We start from the raw sequence: 22,812 nt of genomic DNA on the forward strand, positions 1-22,812 counted from the left end.
TTTCTTTCTTTCTTTCTTTCTTTCTTTCTTTCTTTCTTTCTTTCTTTCTTTAAATATTTAAATTTATTTTTTTCTCGTGTTAATTGTTTTTTTAATATATGAAATTTATTGTCAAATTGGTTTCCATACAACACCCAGTGCTCATCCCAAAAGATGCCCTCTTAAATCGCCATCACCTACCCTCCCCTCCTTCCCACCCCCCATCAACCCTCAGTTTGTTCTCAGTTTTTAAGAGTCTCTTATGCTTTGGCTCTCTCCCACTCTAACCTCTTTTTGTTTTTTTTTCTTCCCATCCCCCATGGGTTTCTGTTAAGTTTCTCAGGATCCACATAAGAGTGAAAACATATGGTATCTGTTTTTCTCTGTATGGCTTATTTCACTTAGCACTGCTAGGAATTTACCCAAGGGGTACAGGAGTACTGATGCATAGGGGCACTTGAACCCCAATGTTTATAGCTGCACTCTCAACAATAGCCAAATTGTGGAAAGAGCCTAAATGTCCATCAACTGATGAATGGGTAAAGAACTTGTGGTTTATATACACAATGGAGTACTATGTGGCAATGAGAAAGAATGAAATATGGCCCTTTGTAGCACGTGGATGGAACTGGAGGGTGTGATGCTAAGTGAAAGCCCTGGTCTTTAACAAACACAATATTAAAATTGTATCATAGGGGCGCCTGGGTGGCGAAGTCAGTTAAGCGTCCGACTTCAGCCAGGTCACGATCTCGTGGTCCGGGAGTTCGAGCCCCGCGTCAGGCTCTGGGCTGACAGCTCAGAGCCTGGAGCCTGTTTCGGATTCTGTGTCTCCCTCTCTCTCTGCCCCTCCCCCGTTCATGCTCTGTCTCTCTCTGTCCCAAAAATAAATAAACGTTGAAAAAAAAATAAAATAAAATTGTATCATAAAGGTCAGTGCTTAGGAAGGCTTATCTTTTGAAACCCAATCAGCATGTTTGAAGTCAAAACAAAAATTTTCTCCTCTGGAGGTGTCTGCGTGTCAGTTAAGTGATAGACTCTTGATTTCAGCTCAGGTCATGATCTCATGGTTTATGAGTTTAAAGCCCCACATCAGGCTCTGTGCTGACAGTAGGGAGTCTCTGCTTGAGATTCTCTCTCTCTCTCTCTCTCTCTCTCTCTCTCTCTGTCCCTCCCCCACTCACTCTCCCTCCCTCTTTCTCAAAATAAATAAACTTAAAATTTTTTTTTTTCTCCTATGGAAGCTGCACTTTGGAGTACTCCATATTTAAAAAGGCCATTTGCTAGTGTCTCCAAATTATAATTTTATTAATTTGTAGTATATTCCTCCCTAGTCTGTCACTTCCTTGGAAGCCTGGGATTTTCAGGCCAATATTTTATATGTAAGAGTCAGGTTTTATGTATGGCTACTCCACACCTAGTAACTCAGGGGCAATATTAGATAATTTCTGGCTTTTATAGACGCTCATTCGGAGTCATTAGACTCGTGGAATTTAGGGTGGTTAATGACTACTCCCAGACAGAGGAGTTAGAAGTGCTAATGTGTGGTTAAGTTGGACCTGCTTCTCATTCCCTCTCTGCCCCCTTCCTGTTTTAAATTCATATTTTCATCTTTCAGAGCCACTTTGGAGTGAGCTGGATGCACATGCTTGCTGTGGGAGATAGAAAGATAATTTTTGTTTAACGTGCTGACAGCATGATCTTGCTAGTTAATTATTGCTGTGAGAGGACTCCTAATCCTCTCTTCTAAAACAAAAAATTTTTCGTATCTATTCCCTGCTTCTTAACTGTGCTATGAATAGCGATCCCATATAAAAATGAGTGCTTACTCTATTTTTGGCTGATAGTTTATCCTGGAAGGGATACGAGGAAATAGCGTCACCCAAAGCTACCTATACCAAGGTTGCCTAATTGAGAGTTTGTTTTGTCAAGGCGAAATTCTGGTTTTATCTGCCTTTAAAGTTTTTCAGGCTAAAACTATTTTGACATACTCTTTAGAAGACAACTTTTAAACTCCGCTCATTCATTTGTCTTTGTCCTGGAGGAGATTCAGAATAATTTTCTGAGAAGAATCCTGGCTCTGCCAGAGGGTGTTCGCTGTGTTCAGAGCACAGGTGATAGAAGTCAGGTCTTTTGATTCATATCTTTTTTTTTTTTTTCTTTGCGAGGAACAGAAAACCAGTCAAATTAGCTCAAATGGAAACGGGTTTTATTATAACAGGGGTAATATTAGTTTTCCAGGCTGTCATGAACCAAATGGTCTAAACAATAGCAATTTATGGTTGCACAGTCTGGAGGCCAGAAGTCTGAGATCAAGTTGTTGGTACAGTTGGTATATTCTAAAGGCTCTGAGGGAGAATCGCTTCCAGAATCTCCCCTAGCTTCTGGTGGTTGGCTGAAAATCTTTGGTATTCCTTGGCCTGTAGAAGCATCATCTCTCCCTTTACCTTTGCATGGTGTTGTCCCTGTGTGGTTGTGTCTGGGTCCAAACTCCCCCTTTTTGTAAGGACACAATCATATTGGAATAAGGGCCTACCCTACTTTAGTATGATCTCGTCTTACCCAATTACATCTTCAATGATCCTACTTCCAAATAAGGTCACATTCTGAGGTATTGGGGCTTCAGATTTCAACATATGGATTTTGGGGGGAAACAACTCAATGGGTTTTCACAGAACTCCTTTGTACAATGTATACCAGTTCCTCACGGAAATTGGAAGTACATCCGGTGTTTCTGGAATGTCTATCAGTTTGCCTCTTCTTTCTGCATGTGTGTCTTATTTTCTTCTCTCTAAACTTGCTTCTTCTACAAGGCTTTTGGTTTGGGCTCCTCTGTGGTTTTGGTTTGTTATGGTGCTGACTCTGGCTTCTGGGGCTGTGGTTCTGGCAGCTGCCTATTGCTAACTGACTGAATGTTAATTCTTAAGAAAGACACTCTGATTGCTTCAGCTCAGCATTGGCTTGCCTGAATTGGGAGTTGATCGGGGGTTCAAGCGGCTGTGGCTGGGGGTGGGGGTGGGCAAGGTCTGATCTATAGGCCAGTATTTATGCACTGTAGGTGAAATTTGGTACTTTGAGAAGGTTCCAGGGATAGAGCATGGAATAAGAAATGATGTGATTGAAGATAGCCACAAATTCCTTAACCCTCCTCCTACTGGGAGGTAAAATTTTATGTTAGCATGAGTCCTTGAGAACTAACAACCAAGGTAACATTAAATGTGCAAGAATGTTATCAGAGACAATGGCTTTGTGAAAGGAAACAGGGACAGAGACAGGAGAGGCTGGGAGAGACATACAGACACCAGTGCAAGTCTGACTGAGTGAAGAAGGGAGGGAGAGAAAGGTGAATGCATTCCAGATTGTTGTGTATCCAAGGAACTTTTGGCAGACTTGTTGGGGAGTCCTTGGTCCATAGTTTACTGACAAAGGAGTCTTATGTCTTTCAGGAACGGGTCTGCCTTATGTCCACCATACTCAATCACTATGTGGACTCCAAAGTGCAGTACCTGGGCCCCTGGGTCAATTATACTGCCTATAGTAGGAGGACCACAAGCCTACTTCCCCTCCACTTGAGTCTGAGTGGATCTTTGGCTGCTTTGAGCAATAGAATATGGCAGAAGTGACCCTCACCAGTGTCTACCCAAGGCCAACAAAATGTCAGCTTTCACTTCCTTTCTTTGAGAACACTCTCTTTAAGAGCTCTCAGCCACCATGGAAAACTTAGGACTACCCCAGATATGCTGGAAAGGCTACATGTAGGTGTGACCTGGTTGACAGTCCTCACTGAGTTCAGCTTTCCAGCCATGTCTGCTGACATTCTTGAAGTGTAAGAGAAGCTGTTTTGGACTCTCTGGCACAGCTAAATACTAACAGATGACCTCAGTAGTACCATATGGAGCAGGAGAATCACCAGTGGAATCCTGCCCAAAGCACTGACTCACAGAATTATAAAACATAATAAATTGGTTATTGCTTTAAGCTGCTAAGTTTTGGGGGTAATTTGTTACAGAGCAATAAATAACCAGAACATTAAGTCTCTTACATAGGATAATTCCATCAAAGGTGAAAGTTTCCATTTGATTAGGCCCTCCTAAAGAAACAAACAGAAGGGTAAAACAGCATGACATTGGGAGAATCAACCCTGAGACCTGAGTTCCGAAGATTGATTTTGTTACCCTTTGGAATTCTAATCAATCCAGAATATCATCCTCTTCAACTTGAGAAACCGAAGAATCGGAGAAGTCATGATGCTGTTTACAGGATCCATATCAAAGAGTTTAAGTAGACTTCCCTTTCTCTTAGGATTCTGGTAAGTTAGAAGTTGGGGCAGAGGTTTTAGTGATAATAGGAGGGGCTAGCAGAGACTAACTGTATCTCAATTTAGAGGAAGCCTCAGGTCCAGCCAGCATCAACTTGTCCCCCATTACAAGGGAAGGATGTGAGCAGGCCCCATGTACTGGGAGAATCCTAGAGCCAGGGGAGAAAAAGGTAGAGAAACCAAAGATAGAAATATGGTAAGAGGGTCAATCTTAAAAGTTCTCATCATGGGATAAAAAAAAAAATTGTAACTGACAATGGCTGCTAACTAGACTTATTGTGGTGATCATCTTGCAATACAGTTACAAATATAGAATTGTTACGTTGTACACCTAAAACTAACATATTATATGTCAAGTATATATCAATAATAATAATAATAAATGACAGGTGAGAAGTATTAGAACAGGGTCTCAGACTCAGAAATGTTAACATTCATCTGTGAATGCTGGCTGGAAGTTCAACATTAGCTGGTTCCACTGCCAAAGTCAGATCGCACCTGTAATGATTTAACCTCTGACCAATGCCCTGCCTATCCTGCACCATAAATGTGGTGTGGCTTGCCCTAAATCAATAGATGTTAGCAACCATGGGTTTTAGAATACATAATTTCTCATGAAAATAATGGATGATAAATATATTTAAGAAAATCACACTGATCACAGGAGAGTGTGATGTATAGATGGGGAGGATTTTTATCACCTGGCTAGGATTATTAACCTGCCCAAGGTTAAGGCTTGGGGTGAGTGTGGGGATGGCCACAGAAAGCTACACAGGAGGGGCGCCTGGGTGGCTCATTCGGTTAAGCGTCAAACTCTTGATATCAGCACAAGCCATGATCTCACAGTTCATGGGTTAGAGCCCCACGTTGGGCTCTGTGCTGACAGTTCAGAGCCTGCTTGGGATTCTCTCTCCTCCCTCTCTCTGCCTTCCACCACTTGCATTCTTTCTCTCTCTCAAAAATAAACATTTTTTTTTTAAAGAAAGCTACACAGGAAATGAGGAAAGAGCCTGTGGTTTTTCCTGTTATGTTGTATTATCTTCTCTCTTACTACTCTCTCAACTATGACTTTTGTCAACCATCATGATGACACATCATGAGGGAAAAATAATTCACTTGTAAGCGGAAAAATATTTATACTTAAAATAATAAAAGGAAGAAAAATCAAGAATTGTTAGAAACACATAATACTGAAAAAACATTTATGAATACATATCATGACCAAAAGTTAAAGAGCCATTTACAAAATGGAATAGATGAATTATGAATAATTGGAGATTTCACAAAGTTAGAAGTAAGGAGCAGGCTAATACTGGAGAGTGAGAATGTTAAGAACGTTAAAAAAATGGGGTAAACAAATCTTTGTTCGCAAACACAGATTAGGTTAAAGAAAGGCAAAATCAACATATAAAAGTATTTATTAAAAAATGATTGAGCAAATAAAATTTTGAAAAAATCAAGAGGTTTAGAGGAAGTAGAAATGAGTACTTTAAGCATAAGAAATTAGATCATAAAACAGGGTCAAATCAGCATAAACCGGGATATATGGGAATAATTCTGCTTTGTAGACTCATAAAATGAAATACAGCCCAAAGAATTGAAAGAAAGAGCACAGGAAATATTAATCATTTTATTTATTTTTTTTATTTTTTTTTCCTTTTTTTTTTTATTTATAGATGAAATTTATTGTCAAATTGGTTTCCATACAACACCCAGTGCTCATCCCAAAAGGTGCCCTCCTCAATACCCATCACCCACCCTCTCCTCCCTCCCACCCCCCATCACCCTCAGTTTGCTCTCAGTTCTCAGCAGTCTCTTATGCTTTGGCTCTCTCCCACTCTAACCTCTTTTTTTTTTTTTTTTTCCTTCCCCTCCCCCATGGGTTCCTGTTAAATTTCTCAGGATCCACATAAGAGTGAAACCATATGGTATCTGTCTTTCTCTGTATGGCTTATTTCACTTAGCATCACACTCTCCAGTTCCATCCACGTTGCTACAAAAGGCCATATTTCATTTTTTCTCATTGCCACGTAGTATTCCATAGTGTATATAAACCACAATTTCTTTATCCATTCATCAGTTGATGGACATTTAGGCTCTTTCCATAATTTGGCTATTGTTGAGAGTGCTGCTATGAACATTGGGGTACAAGTGCCCCTATGCATCAGTACTCCTGTGTCCCTTGGATAAATTCCTAGCAGTGCTATTGCTGGGTCATAGGGTAGGTCTATTTTTAATTTTCTGAGGAACCTCCACACTGCTTTCCAGAGCGGCTGCACTAATTTGCATTCCCACCAACAGTGCAAGAGGGTTCCCGTTTCTCCACATCCTCTCCAGCATCTATAGTCTCCTGATTTGTTCATTTTGGCCACTCTGACTGGCGTGAGGTGATATCTGAGTGTGGTTTTGATTTGTATTTCCCTGATAAGGAGCGACGCTGAACATCTTTTCATGTGCCTGTTGGCCATCCGGATGTCTTCTTTAGAGAAGTGTCTATTCATGTTTTCTGCCCATTTCTTCACTGGGTTATTTGCTTTTCGGGTGTGGAGTTTGGTGAGCTCTTTGTAGATTTTGGATACTAGCCCTTTGTCCGATATGTCATTTGCAAATATCTTTTCCCATTCCGTTGGTTGCCTTTTAGTTTTGTTGGTTGTTTCCTTTGCTGTGCAGAAGCTTTTTATCTTCATAAGGTCCCAGTAATTCACTTTTGCTCTTAATTCCCTTGCCTTTGGGGATGTGTCGAGTAAGAGATTGCTACGGCTGAGGTCAGAGAGGTCTTTTCCTGCTTTCTCCTCTAGGGTTTTGATGGTTTCCTGTCTCACATTCAGGTCCTTTATCCATTTTGAGTTTATTTTTGTGAATGGTGTGAGAAAGTGGTCTAGTTTCAACCTTCTGCATGTTGCTGTCCAGTTCTCCCAGCACCATTTGTTAAAGAGACTGTCTTTTTTCCATTGGATGTTCTTTCCTGCTTTGTCAAAGATGAGTTGGCCATAGGTTTGTGGGTCTAGTTCTGGGGTTTCTATTCTATTCCATTGGTCTATGTGTCTGTTTTTGTGCCAATACCATGCTGTCTTGATGATGACAGCTTTGTAGTAGAGGCTAAAGTCTGGGATTGTGATGCCTCCTGCTTTGGTCTTCTTCTTCAAAATGACTTTGGCTATTCGGGGCCTTTTGTGGTTCCATATGAATTTTAGGATTGCTTGTTCTAGTTTCGAGAAGAATGCTGGTGCAATTTTGATTGGGATTGCATTGAATGTGTAGATAGCTTTGGGTAGTATTGACATTTTGACAATATTTATTCTTCCAATCCATGAGCAGGGAATGTCTTTCCATTTCTTTAAATCTTCTTCACTTACCTTCATAAGCTTTCGATAGTTTTCAGCATACAGATCCTTTACATCTTTGGTTAGATTTATTCCTAGGTATTTTATGCTTCTTGGTGCAATTGTGAATGGGATCAGTTTCTTTATTTGTCTTTCTGTTGCTTCATTGTTAGTGTATAAGAATGCAACTGATTTCTGTACATTGATTTTGTACCCTGAAACTTTGCTGAATTCATGTATCAGTTCTAGCAGACTTTTGGTGGAGTCTGTTGGATTTTCCATGTATAATATCATGTCATCTGCAAAAAGCGAAAGCTTGACTTCATCTTTGCCAATTTTGATGCCTTTGATTTCCTTTTGTTGTCTGATTGCTGATGCTAGAACTTCCAGCACTATGTTAAACAACAGCGGTGAGAGTGGGCATCCCTGTCGTGTTCCTGATCTCAGGGAAAAAGCTCTCAGTTTTTCCCCGTTGAGGATGATGTTAGCTGTGGGCTTTTCATAAATGGCTTTTATGATCTTTAAGTATGTTCCTTCTATCCCGACTTTCTCAAGGGTTTTTATTAAGAAAGGGTGCTGGATTTTGTCAAAGGCCTTTTCTGCATCGATTGACAGGATCATATGGTTTTTCTCTTTTTTTTTGTTAATGTGATGTATCACGTTGATAGATTTGCGAATGTTGAACCAGCCCTGCATCCCAGGAATGAATCCCACTTGATCATGGTGAACAATTCTTTTTATATGCCGTTGAATTCGATTTGCTAGTATCTTATTGAGAATTTTGGCATCCATATTCATCAGGGATATTGGCCTGTAGTTCTCTTTTTTTACTGGGTCTCTGTCTGGTTTAGGAATCAAAGTAATACTGGCTTCATAGAATGAGTCTGGAAGTTTTCCTTCCCTTTCTATTTCTTTTTTTTAAAAATTTTTTTTTCAACGTTTATTTATTTTTGGGACAGAGAGAGACAGAGCATGAATGGGGGAGGGGCAGAGAGGGAGGGAGACACAGAATCGGAAACAGGCTCCAGGCTCTGAGCCATCAGCCCAGAGCCCGACGCGGGGCTCGAACTCACGAACCGCGAGATCGTGACCTGGCTGAAGTCGGACGCTTAACCGACTGCGCCACCCAGGCGCCCCATTCCCTTTCTATTTCTTGGAATAGCTTGAGAAGGATAGGTATTATCTCTGCTTTAAACGTCTGGTAGAACTCCCCTGGGAAGCCATCTGGTCCTGGACTCTTATTTGTAGGGAGATTTTTGATAACCGATTCAATTTCTTCGCTGGGTATGGGTCTGTTCAAGCTTTCTATTTCCTCCTGATTGAGTTTTGGAAGAGTGTGGGTGTTCAGGAATTTGTCCATTTCTTCCAGGTTGTCCAATTTGTTGGCATATAATTTTTCATAGTATTCCCTGAGAATTGTTTGTATCTCTGAGGGATTGGTTGTAATCATTCCATTTTCATTCATGATTTTATCTATTTGGGTCATCTCCCGTTTCTTTTTGAGAAGCCTGGCTAGAGGTTTGTCAATTTTGTTTATTTTTTCAAAAAACCAACTCTTGGTTTTGTTGATCTGCTCTACAGTTTTTTTAGATTCTATATTGTTTATTTCTGCTCTGATCTTTCTTATTTCTCTTCTTCTGCTGGGTTTAGGCTGCCTTTGCTGTTCTGCTTCTATTTCCTTTAGGTGTGCTGTTAGATTTTGTATTTGGGATTTTTCTTGTTTCTTGAGATAGGCCTGGATTGCAATGTATTTTCCTCTCAGGACTGCCTTCGCTGCGTCCCAAAGCGTTTGGATTTTTGTATTTTCATTTTCGTTTGTTTCCATATATTTTTTAATTTCTTCTCGAATTGCCTGGTTGACCCACTCATTCGTTAGTAGAGTGTTCTTTAACCTCCATGCTTTTGGAGGTTTTCCAGACTTTTTTCTGTGGTTGATTTCAAGCTTCATAGCATTGTGGTCTGAAAGTATGCATGGTATGATTTCAATTCTTGTAAACTTATGAAGGGCTGTTTTGTGACCCAGTATATGATCTATCTTGGAGAATGTTCCATGTGCACTCGAGAAGAAAGTATATTCTGTTGCTTTGGGATGCAGAGTTCTAAATATATCTGTCAAGTCCATCTGATCCAATGTCTCATTCAGGGCCCTTGTTTCTTTATTGACCATGTGTCTAGATGATCTATCCATTTCTGTAAGTGGGGTGTTAAAGTCCCCTGCAATGACCACATTCTTATCAATAAGGTTGCTTGTGTTTATGAGTAATTGTTTTATATATTTGGGCGCTCCGGTATTTGGCGCATAGACATTTATAATTGTTAGCTCTTCCTGATGGATAGACCCTGTCACTATTATATAATGTCCTTCTTCATCTCTTGTTACAGCCTTTAATTTAAAGTCTAGTTTGTCTGATAGAAGTATGGCTACTCCAGCTTTCTTTTGGCTTCCAGTAGCATGATAAATAGTTCTCCATCCCCTCACTCTCAATCTAAAGGTGTCCTCAGGTCTAAAATGAGTCTCTTGTAGACAGCAACTAGATGGGTCTTGTTTTTTTATCCATTCTGATACCCTATGTCTTTTGGTTGGCGCATTTAATCCATTTACATTCAGTGTTATTATAGAAAGAGATGGGTTTAGAGTCATTGTGATGTCTGTATGTTTTATGCTTGTAGTGATGTCTCTGATACTTTGTCTCACAGGGTCCCCCTTAGGATCTCTTGTAGGGCTGTTTTAGTGGTGACAAATTCCTTCAGTTTTTGTTTGTTTGGGAAGACCTTTATCTCTCCTTCTATTCTAAATGACAGGCTTGCTGGATAAAGGATTCTCGGCTGCATATTTTTTCTGTCTAGCACACTGAAAATCTCGTGCCAACTCTTTCTGGCCTGCCAAGTTTCAAAAGAGAGATCAGTCACGAGTCTTATAGGTCTCCCTTTATATGTGAGGGCACGTTTACCCCTTGCTGCTTTCAGAATTTTCTCTTTATCCTTGTATTTTGCCAGTTTCACTATGATATGTCGCGCAGAAGATCGATTCAAGTTACGTCTGAAGGGAGTTCTCTGTGCCTCTTGGATTTCAATGCCTTTTTCCTTCCCCACTTCAGGGAAGTTCTCAGCTATTATTTCTTCAAGTACCCCTTCAGCACCTTTCCCTCTCTCTTCCTCCTCTGGGATACCAATTATGCGTATATTATTTCTTTTTAGTGTATCACTTAGTTCTCTAATTTTCCCCTCATACTCCTGGATTTTTTTATCTCTCTTTTTCTCAGCTTCCTCTTTTTCCATAACTTTATCTTCTAGTTCACCTATTCTCTCCTCTGCCTCTTCAATCCGAGCTGTGGTGGTTTCCATTTTGTTATGCATTTCATTTAAAGCGTTTTTCAGCTCCTCGTGACTGTTCCTTAGTCCCTTGATCTCTGTAGCAAGAGATTCTCTGCTGTCAGCTATACTGTTTTCAAGCCCTATTAATCATTTTAAAAAATGTTTATTTATAGGGCGCCTGGGTGGCTCAGTCGGTTGAGCGTCTGACTTCAGCTTAGGTCATGAGCTCACAGTCCGTGAGTTCGAGCCCCACTTCGGGCTCTGTGCTGACAGCTCAGAGCCTGGAGACTGTTTCAGATTCTGTGTCTCCCTCTCTCTCTGACCCTCCCCCACTCATGCTCTCTCTCGCTCTCTCGCTCTCTCTTTGTCAAAAATAAATAAACATTAAAAAAAATTAAAGACTTCATTTAAAAAAATGTTTATTTATTTTGAAGAGAGAGAGAGAGAGAGAGAGCACCAAGCATATGAGCCGGGGGAGGGTCAGAGAGAGGGGAGTGAAGGATCCAAAGCGGGCTCCATGCTGGCAGCAGGGAGCCTGATGCGGGGCTCAAACTTATGAACCTTAAGATATGACCTGAGCTGAAGTCAGACGGTTAACTGACTGAGCCACCAGGGTGCCCCAGGAATTATTAATCATTTTAATGAGACACATTGATTCAGGCAAGTGTGAAGTTTTGGCAGAGAACTCCAAGTTGGAAATGTGTTCTCGAGGCTTCCTCCTCTGGCCACCCCCAGGATGTGGTGAGCTCTAGAGCCTGGCAGAGAGCAGCACTGAGCTGGGCATGGCCGTGGCCTCATCCGGTGCCTTGCCCTGCACCGTGGGCACACCTGTGAAGCCCAGACTACCTGCCAGTTAGAGGTCGTGGACAACATGGGTCTGAAATGGGCTCAGTGCCCAGAGCAATTTAGATACTTGGCAGAAACTCATATTCTAATTATATGTTAACAAATTACTTCTTTATTTTAATTTTTAATCAAACACACCACTTGTAGCTAGCCTCAAAAATACAAATATGTAATTATCACTGGGAAGTTTTAAAAAAATCTGGTACAAGGAGTTCAGTGTTTTTAATGTCTTTAAGAGAAAAAAAAATGCACTGCTATTTTTTGCCTATTCTTCTCAATTAACTTCACTAACAATTTTTCAATTTGTCCGAAGTATCCTGCATAGTCATTTGAGTCCAGCCTTTGTCACTTACTACATAGACAAATACTCGACTTCTCTTACCTTCCATTTCCTTGACTGTAAAGAGGTTGGAATAGAATTTAGCTCATAGGATTAGTGATTAAGCAGAAAATGCAACTAAAGTCCTTTCCATAATAACTGCCACATAGTAAGCAATAAATGCTATTTATTATTACCATTAATTTATTATCTATGACAACTCCAGACATACTGATATCTTTCCTATATTTAACTTCCCCCACCTAGAATTCTAATATATTGCTTATTCTATTATGCTATTAAGAACCCCCAAACCCTTACGACCTAAATTAAATGAATATTCTGGCACTTAAATATCTTGACCTCTATTATCAGTAAAATTAATTCTGTTTCTAAATTATTCTAATCAGGTATCATTTTTATAAAGAGAGGCAATTAAGTTTAGTTGGTTTATCGTACAGTCTGGAGTCTTGCTGGATTATTGTCTCTAGTAATAATTTTATTCTTTTTTTCTTTCCAGATACATATTCGTGCCATCTGCAAATACAGTTCAATCATATCTTCATTCTTATGTTTGTATCCCTATTTCTTTTTCTGCTTGAATAGTAATTGCCAATAATATTAATATGTGAATTGCAAGTATTATTCATATATTAAGCAGAAGTGCTAAAAAGGGGGATATTCATTGTTATTTTTTTAAAAAGGAATGACTCCAATGAATTTGTATTAAATATATAAACACATGACTTGAAATAGACATATTTGATGGTCTGTTAAGAAATTCCCAATGACATTAGTCTTAGACTTAAAATTCAGAACAAATATTGGATTTTGTCAAATACATTCTTGGCATTTACTGAGAAGCTTAGAAGATTTTAGTTTTTTCCCCCTTATTAATGTGATGAGTCACGTTAATTACTTCCTTCATGCTGCATCAGTTTAAAATATTGGGATAAATCACTGGAGGTTTTTATAATATTTGGATGCTTGTATATCATTCTGTAATTGAAATTAGTCTAAAAGGCCTTCTGTGGTATTTCTTTTTTAGGTTTTGGAATCCAAACAGTTTTTCCTTCATAGACTTGTTTGCGCTATGTTTTACTTTTAAATATTTTGGACAGTTGTTGTTATCTATATAATATTCTTTGATATTTTTACAAAGTTTTACAATGAATCTGTGACAGTGAAATACACATTATATAATGACTTTTTATATTTTTTCTCATTGATTTTATTAATGTGGATCTTTAAGGAATGGCCATTTGATAACTATATTTTTTATAAATAGTTATCTATGCTACTTTGGTTTCTAGCAGGATGAATGTTATAGTTGAGATTATTTGTCACAATTTAAAAGATTTTTTAAAATAAAATTTATTAAATATTTTTTTGAATTGAGCCAATAGTTGATCATTGATGTTAAGCTTCTCAGTTGATTAATGAGTTACCAATGTCCAAGATTGGCTTGAAAAATCAGACTCACATGAATCAGAAATCTTACCTAGTAACAAATTTCACCAAATAAGATCAAGGATACAGGCAGTCAAAAGGTTCAGATGCAACAGAGAGAGGTCCTTCCTGTTTCAAATATGCTCCTCTGATCTGGAATAGAGAGGTCTCTATGTGAGGTTGACTGGAGCAATGCCACAGTGAAAGTGTTTTAGTTATGAAACACCTGTATTTTATATCCTGGGTGAAGAGCTCAAGTGGCATTCTCTGAGGAATCACACCCCTTACATCTTGGATTCTATTTGCTTTAAATAATCTTTAGCTTGAGACTTCCTGATAAAGGCATTCCAGAAATAAGTACTGTTCTTCCTAACAAATATTTCTAGTCTCTTTACCTGGAGGTCTGGGTGACAAGGTGGTCATTGGCCTTTTTCTCTGGGGGTCTTTCCACCTCTTGAAGGAAATGAATGATTGAAGGCCAGTTGCTTTAACTCCTTATTCCCAGCTAATTATTGTTTGTGGTGCTCATTTTTTACTGATTTTTGTCTCCTCTCCCCCAAGCATGCTTGTTTCCACTCTTAGTTGTATCATTTCTGTTTCCAAGTGTATTTGGTTTAATTTGTTTCTTTACCATCTTAGGATGGTATCAGTTATATATATTCAGAAAAGTAGATTCTTTTTTACATTTCTTTGGTAATATCTTACAAATTTTGATGTGTTTTGTTTATATTTTTATTGTTCAAATATTTTCATATCTCTCTTTTAAGTAGGATTCTGAAGTAGTATTTTTAACTTATTACTAGATAACTTTGCTTTTGTTTAATTTTGCTATGAGTAGTGCAAATGTAACACAAATCTCTGCCTTTTGGCATTTTCTAAATAAATACTTGGTCTTCAAAATAGCATGTATTTGCAAACATTTACCAAGCCCTTAAACTGTGCCAAGTACTACTAAAATGGAATAAGCATACTTGTGTGCCCTTTCCTTTCCCTTCCTTTCCTTTCATTTCTTTCTTTCTTTTTTAAAAATTTTTTATTTGAGAGAGAGAGAGAGAGCACAAGCAGGGGAGAGGGGCAGACAGAGAGAGAGAGAGAGAGAGAACCTTAAGCAGGCTCCATGCTCAGCATGGAGCTTGACACAGGGCTCAACCCCCCGACCCTGGGATCATGACCTGAGCCAAAATCAAGAGTCAGATGCTCAACCAACTGAACTATCCAGGTGCCCCTTTCCTTTAATTTCTTAAGGATTTTACTGTCTTGTCTTCTTTCTCTGGCATCATCATTTTTTCTTTTTTACTAGATTATTCTCATTAACATACTCTAGTATCTCCCACCTTGAGTGGAACAGAAGGACTTTGGGGACTCAGTGTGTGTCCTAATCCCTAAAAACTGTGTATCTATTTTTTTTTTTCAACGTTTATTTATTTTTGGGACAGAGAGAGACAGAGCATGAACGGGGGAGGGGCAGAGAGAGAGGGAGACACAGAATCGGAAGCAGGCTCCAGGCTCTGAGCCATCAGCCCAGAGCCTGACGCGGGGCTCGAACTCACGGACCGGGAGATCGTGACCTGGCTGAAGTCGGACGCTTAACCGACTGCGCCACCCAGGCGCCCCAAAACTGTGTATCTATTATATTACATGGCAAAAAGGACTTTGCAGATGTGATTAAGTTTTCAAATGAGGAAATTATCCTGAATTATCCTGGTAGGCACAGTGTCATCATGAGGGTCCTTATAAGAGGGACACAGGAGGATCAAAGCCATAGAAGGGGATGTGATTATTGAGTCAATGATATGGAGCCATGGCTCAAGGAATGCAGGCAGACTCTAGAAACTGGGAAAAGCAAAGAGATAGATTCTGCCATAGATCCTTTAGAAAGAACACATCTCTGCCAACCCATTTTAGACTTCTGACCTCTAGAACTGCAAGATAATAAATGTATGTCTTTTTAAGACTTAGGTTTATGGTGATTTGTTATAGCAGCAATAAGACACTAATACATTCAAGAAACTGTACTCCCAAATGAGAGAGTGCTGCCTCATATCCTACTTTGGTAGCCATCTCTGTGCAGTCAAGTTTCAGTATCTTTGCAAGATAGGCACCTGAAATAAGATTCGCTATGTCTTTTGTTGCCTTTGTGTCTATTACTGTTTCATTGTAATGCCTACACAGATAAAATGGTAATAAACTGCTCTGTATTCATGAAGGAGTAAGACAGGGTCTATGCCCTATCTTCTAAGTTACTAGTATTGGATGTGTGTGTCCCTCTTATAAGCCACAGCCTGTTAAGGTTATTTTTAATTTTAATTAAGGCTAGTTTTGTTTTACAAGAAAATTTAGCTTCCTTACTTATTTTTTGCTTCTTTTGATTGCATTATTCATTATCTATTCACAAATTAAAATTTAATGATGCCACTCTTTGCTTTCTATTTTCATTTACATGATATCTCAGTGGACATTAAACTTTTCAAACACTGTATTTTGTTTCACAATGATATGGGAGACTTCAAGGTAAGATATCAATATTAGAATATACAATCCCTATCTCCAAAATTTCCATTTACATTAAATATCATAATTGTTTAGTTTGCTTTGGTTTCAGTACACCTATTTCATGCATTCTGTTCATCATTTCCTTCATTATTCTGCTATTATTGTCTCAAGAAATCCTAAAGAGAAACAATTGAGTTTGTTCTTGCTAGTGAATCCCATAAAGTTTTGCATGACCTGCATTAGTTTAAGTTTTTTTTAATGTTTATTTTTGAGAGATGGAGAGACAGAGCATGGGCAAGGGAGGGGCAGGGAAAGAGAGGGGGAATCCTAGAATTAGGATCCCAGAATCCTAAGTGGGCTTCAGGCTCTGAGCTGTCAGCACAGAGCCTGACATGGGGCCCCCAACTCATGAGCCATGACATCATGACCTGAGCCAAAGTTGGACACTTAACCTATTGACCCACCCAGGTGCCCCTGCATGACGTGTATTTATTAACATGAAATCTTACCTCAAAAACTCAGTACATTTCTTTTTTTTTTAATATATGAAACTTACTGTCAAATTCGTTTCCATACAACACCCAGTGCTCATCCCAACAGATGCCCTCCTCAATACCCATCACTCACCCTCCCCTCTCTCCCACCCCCCCATCAGCCCTCAGTTTGTTCTCAGTTTTTAAGAGTCTCTTATGCTTTGGCTCTCTCCCACTCTAACCTCTTTTTTTGAGGGGGGGGGGAGGAAAAAAAACTCAGTACATTTCTAAGGTAAAAAGTACTCAACTCTTAAATATGGAGAACAAACAGAGGGTTCCTGGAGGGGTTGAGGGAGGGGCTTGGGCTAAATGGATAAGGGACATTAAGGAATCTACTCCTGAAATCATTGTTTCACTATATGCCAACTAATTTGGATGTAGATTAAAAAAAATAAGTTAAAAAAAGTATTCAGAGATTGTTACAATCAATTTGGAACATAATTTGTAATCTTTCCAAATTGAAAATGTGCATAACCTAAGTACCCTATGAAAATTCTTCTTCATGTACATAAGGACAGCTACACAACACTGTTTATATTTGGAAAAATTGAAGAGAATATAACTGTCCATCTCCAGAAGAATAGATGCATGAACTGTGGATCATACATGCAGTATAAAGTTCTATAGCACTCTAAATGAATAACCTATGGTTATTTGCAACCATGAATGGATCTGAAAAATATAAAATTTCGCTAAAAAGAAGCAAGGATAAAAAGGATACGGTATCATATCATTTATATAAATTTAAAAGGAAGTAATATATTTTGTTAGCAGACACAGAATATACACCATGAAATTTTTAAAAATGAAAATGATAAATATTAAGTGCAGTAGAATGGTTACCTCATGGAAGGTAGGGACCATATAGGCCATATTCCTTGGTTACCTAAAATAAAACTTAATAACAATTTTAATAAAAATTCTTTATTATTTAAAACATCCCCAGGGGCATCTGGGTGGCTCAGTCGGTTAAGCATCCGATTCTTGATTTCAGTTCAGGTCATGATCCCGGGGTCATGGGATCAAGCCCTGTGTTGGACTCTGTGTTGAGTGTGGACCCTGCTTTGAATTCACTCTCTTTCTGTCTCTCTGTCTCTGTCTCTGTCTCTCTCTCCCCCTCTGCCCCTCTCCCTAGCTGGTAGGCTCTCTCTCTCTAAAATAAAAATAAATAAATATACAAAACATCCCCACAAACTACCATAGGACAAAGAGCAAATAAAAATTCAACAATTCAACAGCTTAACAAAGAAAATAAATATGTCATATCAAAGCTTGTGTGATTTGGCCAGAGGTATACTCAGAAGTAAACACTTTGATGTGTTTTGAAAATTAAAAAAAAAAGAGGAAAAGAAATGAATCAAGTATTCAATTTGAAAAGATAGAAATAAAAGAAAAATAATGAAATTTAAGGAATCCAAGTGAAAGTAGGTTTTATGTATATAAACACACACACATATGTAAAAACATTAAAAATAAGATAGAATTAGAAGAGGCACAGTTAAATTGATAAATGTATACAAGAACTAGTTTTTAAAAATAAGCCAAATCAATGGAAAATCTACAAAGGAATCTACAAACTCAGTTTGAAATGAGAAAGGATTTGACAATAAATGAAGAGTAGATAGAAATCATAAGGGATTTCATACTTATTAAGCACACAACTTACACATTTCAATGATGAATAACTTTCTGAAGAAAAAGTATTAAAATTTACTCAAGATGTAGAAAACCTTTCTAATGTAATCATCAGGAAAGAAATTTAAAAACCGGCCAATTATTTGAAAATATAGGCTCCAGAGTCACAAAGTCTTTGAAAATCATCCATTTAAATTTTCAAGGAATAACTCATTTCGGTAGCCTATGCTTCACCACAGAGCTCTTAAAACCCGTGTGAGCTGTTTGTCCTTTGTGTGCTCCTCGGATCCACTTTCCTTCTCCACTCTGCCCTCTGCCCAGCCATACTACATCAAAGGTCACCCTGCCCTTTGCTTTTGGACTGGGTCCAACCAAACTGGAAACCCAGCAGGAGACAGGAGGAAGGAAGCAAGCTAGGGTGCACTATTTATTCCCTTGGATCTGTTTCTGAGGAGCTCACTGCTGGAGATCCCAAATGAAGATCACAGGTTTTCTCAAAGTGACCATTTTCAGGTTACTCTCTCATTCCAGGTTCTGGTGACCGTTCCTTTCTAAGACCCAGGTGTGTTAGTCGCTTGTTTCCCCCTACTTACTGCTCACCTGTCTATACTTTGTCATTTTATTAATCTTTTTTTGAATTATCTTAATTTAACTATATGATGTTTGTTTCTGGCTGGTATTCTGATTGATTCAATAAGCAAATCATTTAATGAAGTATCACATACAATACCAAAACTTGAAAAAGATAGTGCACAAAAGAATTACCAACTAATCTCACTTTTCATTAGAAAGAAAATTCTAAATTAAATGTTAATAAATTCATATACTCCACCATGGTGAAAAACACTCACCGTGAGTAAGTAGTTTGTATCAAACCACAAGGATAGTTTGATATGAATGCATTTATTTCATATTAATAGATTAAACAAGGAAAAATAAATTAACAGACACTTAAAAAGAAGTTAATAAAATCTAATGTATCTATCACTAAGAAATTAATACTTTAAAAAATTAATAAAAGATTGTCTCAAACTAAAAGCTACATCATTCTTTTTTTAAAATGTTTTTAAGGTTTATTTATTTTTGAGAGAGAGAGACAGACAGACACAGCGCAAGCAGGGGAAGGGCAGAGTGAGAGGGAGACACAGCATTTGAAGCAGGCTGCAGGAACTGAGCTGTCACCACAGATCTCCACATGGGGCTCGAACTCGTGAATCCTCGAACTCGTGAATTGCGAGATCACGACCTGAGCCGTAGTTGGACATTTAACCCATTGAGCCACCCAGGGCCCTCAAAGCTACATCATTCTTTTTTTTTTTTTTTTTTTTAACGTTTATTTATTTTTTTTGGGACAGAGAGAGACAGAGCATGAACGGGGGAGGGGCAGAGAGAGAGGGAGACACAGAATCGGAAACAGGCTCCAGGCTCTGAGCCATCAGCCCAGAGCCCGACGCGGGGCTCGAACTCACAGACCGCGAGATCGTGACCTGGCTGAAGTCGGACGCTTAACCGACTGCGCCACCCAGGCGCCCCGCTACATCATTCTTAATGGTGAATCAAAAGACTTTCTCTTTACATTAAATTATTTTTTGCACTTTTTATTTAATAGTATTACAGAAGGTCAATGCAATTGGACATGTAACAGTAAAAGCTAGAGTGTTGAAAGCATGAGACAAATTATCACTATTTGTAGATGATATAATTTTTTGTGTAGATATCCTAGAACTAAGTAATCGCACTAACGTTATTGGATTTAAGAAAATTTTGTAAAATTAATAATTATTAACAATGTAATGACCACTTAGCTGAAATAACAGGGGAATTTCATTCATAATTGCAATAGAACAAAGAATGAAATTAGGAATTAACTTAAGAAATATAAAGAAATATAAAAAAGCCTATAACATTTAACTGCTGCATATATAAGGATTCTTGAATAGATGGAAAGATATACATATTGTAGTACTTGATGAGAAGGCAGTATATCATGATAACTAATAACAGGGACTTGAAATGAAATTGGCCCAGGCTTGGATTCTGGCTCCTTCACTTACTAGCTGCCTAAAGTTGTTGAGTTCAGTTTCACTATCTATAAATTAGGGATAATAATGATACTTGCTAGGAGTTCTTGTGAGTATATCAAGTCACAAATTTTTGTAAAGCTCATAGCATAGTGTCTAGAAAATGATAAGAGCTCACAAATGTCAGAACAACTAATAATTTTCCTCACACTCAATGATAGGTTTAACAGACTCTTGATCAAATTAAAAAATAATTTTTTAGGGGTGTCTGTGTGGCTCCGTCGATTAAGAGTCCAACTCTTGATTTCCATTCAGGTCATGATCTCACAGTTCATGAGATCGAGATCTCACAGTTCATGAGATCAAGCCCCATGTCAGAGCAGAGCCTGCTTGGGATTCTCTTTCTCCCTTTCTCTCTGCCCCTCCCCTGCTTGTGCACAAGTGCTCTCTCTCTGAAAATAAATAAACATTAAAAAAAAATTGAATATATTTTTAGGGGGGAACTTGGCAAAAATTCTGATGTTAACCTACAGGAAAATAACTAGATTATTTTCTTCATCAAAGAAACTTTTTTTTTTTTATTTTTTAAAAAAAAATTTTTTTTAACGTTTATTTATTTTTTTGGGACAGAGAGAGACAGAGCATGAACGGGGGAGGGGCAGAGAGAGAGGGAGACACAGAATCAGAAACAGGGTCCAGGCTCTGAGCTATCAGCCCAGAGCCCGACGCGGGGCTCGAACTCACGGACCGCGAGATCGTGACCTGGCTGAAGTTGGACGCTTAACCGACTGCGCCACCCAGGCGCCCCCATCAAAGAAACTTTTTGACAAAGAAGAGTTATGACAATGTCCTAAAGTGACATATTTAAAAATATATGGTAAGGATTTAAGAAAAGGAAAACAGAAAAGTGGCAACTGATACAAGTATCTGTGAGGTTTTAATATATCAATTAATGGGATAGGCAAGCATATTCATCCAAATGGCACTGGCGTTTTTGGTGGTGAAGAAAAAAAAGGTTTGTTATTGTAACAATTTCACACAAATTGGCGATAAAAACTGACATAGTTAAAATTTAAAAGACATATCATCACACTATCAAATCACAGGGGGAAATGTGATTTCAATTCCTTTTTGAAGTATACTGTGCTGTACATTGGTAAGTGTGCCTCAGCTTTATTGATAAATTGTTTAGGTTCTTCAGGTTTTTTTTTTTTTTTAACTTTTTACTGTTTATTTATTTTTGAGAAAGAGAGAGGTAGAGAGTATGAGTGGGGGAAGGAGCGGAGAGAGAGGGAGACACAGAATCTGAAGCAGGCTCCAGGCTCTGAGCTGTCAGCACACAGCCTGATGCGGGGCTCGAACTCACAAACCTGAGATCATGACCTGAGCCGAAGCCGGACGCTCAACTGACTGAGCCAACCAGGTGCCCCAAGGTTCTTCAGGTCTTAAAATAACCTTGTACCTTTGTGAGAGCAAATTTACTTGCTTGGACACTTCTTGTGGATGCTCTATGTTTCATTTTAAATTTGGATACATTCTTTTTTTTTTTTTTAAGTTTATTCATTTTTTGAGAGAGAGAGAGTGAGAGGGGGACAGAGGGACAGAGGGGAAGACAGAGAATTTTAAGCAGGCTCCATGCTCCGTGCAGAGCCTGATGTGGTGTAGGGCTTGATCCCTGACTCTGGGATCATGACCCTGAGCTGAAAAGAGAGAGAAATTTGGATACATTCTAACTTCAATTTTCTGTAGTAGCTGCATGGTCCCATGCAAAGTCATTAGTATTTTGTGCTTTAGAATACACAAGGCAGATCCAGCCTTGATTTACATTTAAAATCTTGACATTAGGCCTTACAAAATATGTATTCACACAAAAGGTGAGTTTGGGTAGTCAGAGCTTTTTTCCCATCTCTATATCCCACAGACTTTAAAATGGACTTTATAACTGTTTCCCCCCCATTCTGAGACTAGTTCACTTAGTTGAAGATTGTACTTTTTTTTTTCCCATAAAGACGCAGGATCACCAGTACTAAACAACAGGGCTTTTTTTTTTTTCCTTCCTTTAAAAAAGTGGTGCTATTTCTATCTTTCAAGCTGCACGAATTGACTGTGCTTTACTGCAGGATAACTAGGACTTCCTACAGAGCTTTGTTATGATGATACAGTCCATTTCTCACCCAGGATGCTCCATTTCACCCTCATTATGGTTTTCTTTTCTGGGCTCTGAGGTGACATTTCATAGTCTTTGCCTCTTTAATTCTTAAAGTGGCAGAAACTTGGGATGGTCTGGAAAGTAACATCTGACACTTTGGTTTCCAGCATAAAGTGACTAATGAAATGCTAGACTAAAAATATAACTGCGGTGCCTGGAACAAATGGGGCGTGGTCCCACTGTACTTGGCATTGGTCAAAATCAGCTTATGCTCTGGTACGTGGCTAACTTTCATTAGTAGGAAACTTGACAAGTTGGAATGTCAGAAGAAATGAGGGTGAGGGAGTATCTGGAGAGCATAGGTCACAAAGCATAGATGAGGGAACTAGAGAGATACAGCCTAGAAAATGAAAGGGTTGGGTTATAATTATAAGG

The 22,812-nt window shown here is 38.6% G+C and overlaps 1 protein-coding gene across 1 annotated transcript in view; it reads right to left on the reverse strand.

Moving 5' to 3' along the window:
- Positions 1 to 2,168: 2,168 nt before the first annotated feature.
- Positions 2,169 to 22,812, reverse strand: part of CAPZA3 (capping actin protein of muscle Z-line subunit alpha 3) — a 45,489-nt gene continuing 24,845 nt past the window's right edge. Inside the window, exon 2 of the mRNA XM_040488773.1 lies at positions 2,169 to 2,472. The gene's annotated coding sequence lies outside the window, so the exon portion shown is untranslated. The remainder of the gene's footprint in view (positions 2,473 to 22,812) is intronic.

The sequence above is a fragment of the Herpailurus yagouaroundi genome, unplaced genomic scaffold (genome assembly GCF_014898765.1).
Source record: "Herpailurus yagouaroundi ecotype Mexico unplaced genomic scaffold, PumYag 166, whole genome shotgun sequence".
In the NCBI taxonomy this organism is placed as follows: domain Eukaryota; kingdom Metazoa; phylum Chordata; class Mammalia; order Carnivora; family Felidae; genus Herpailurus; species Herpailurus yagouaroundi.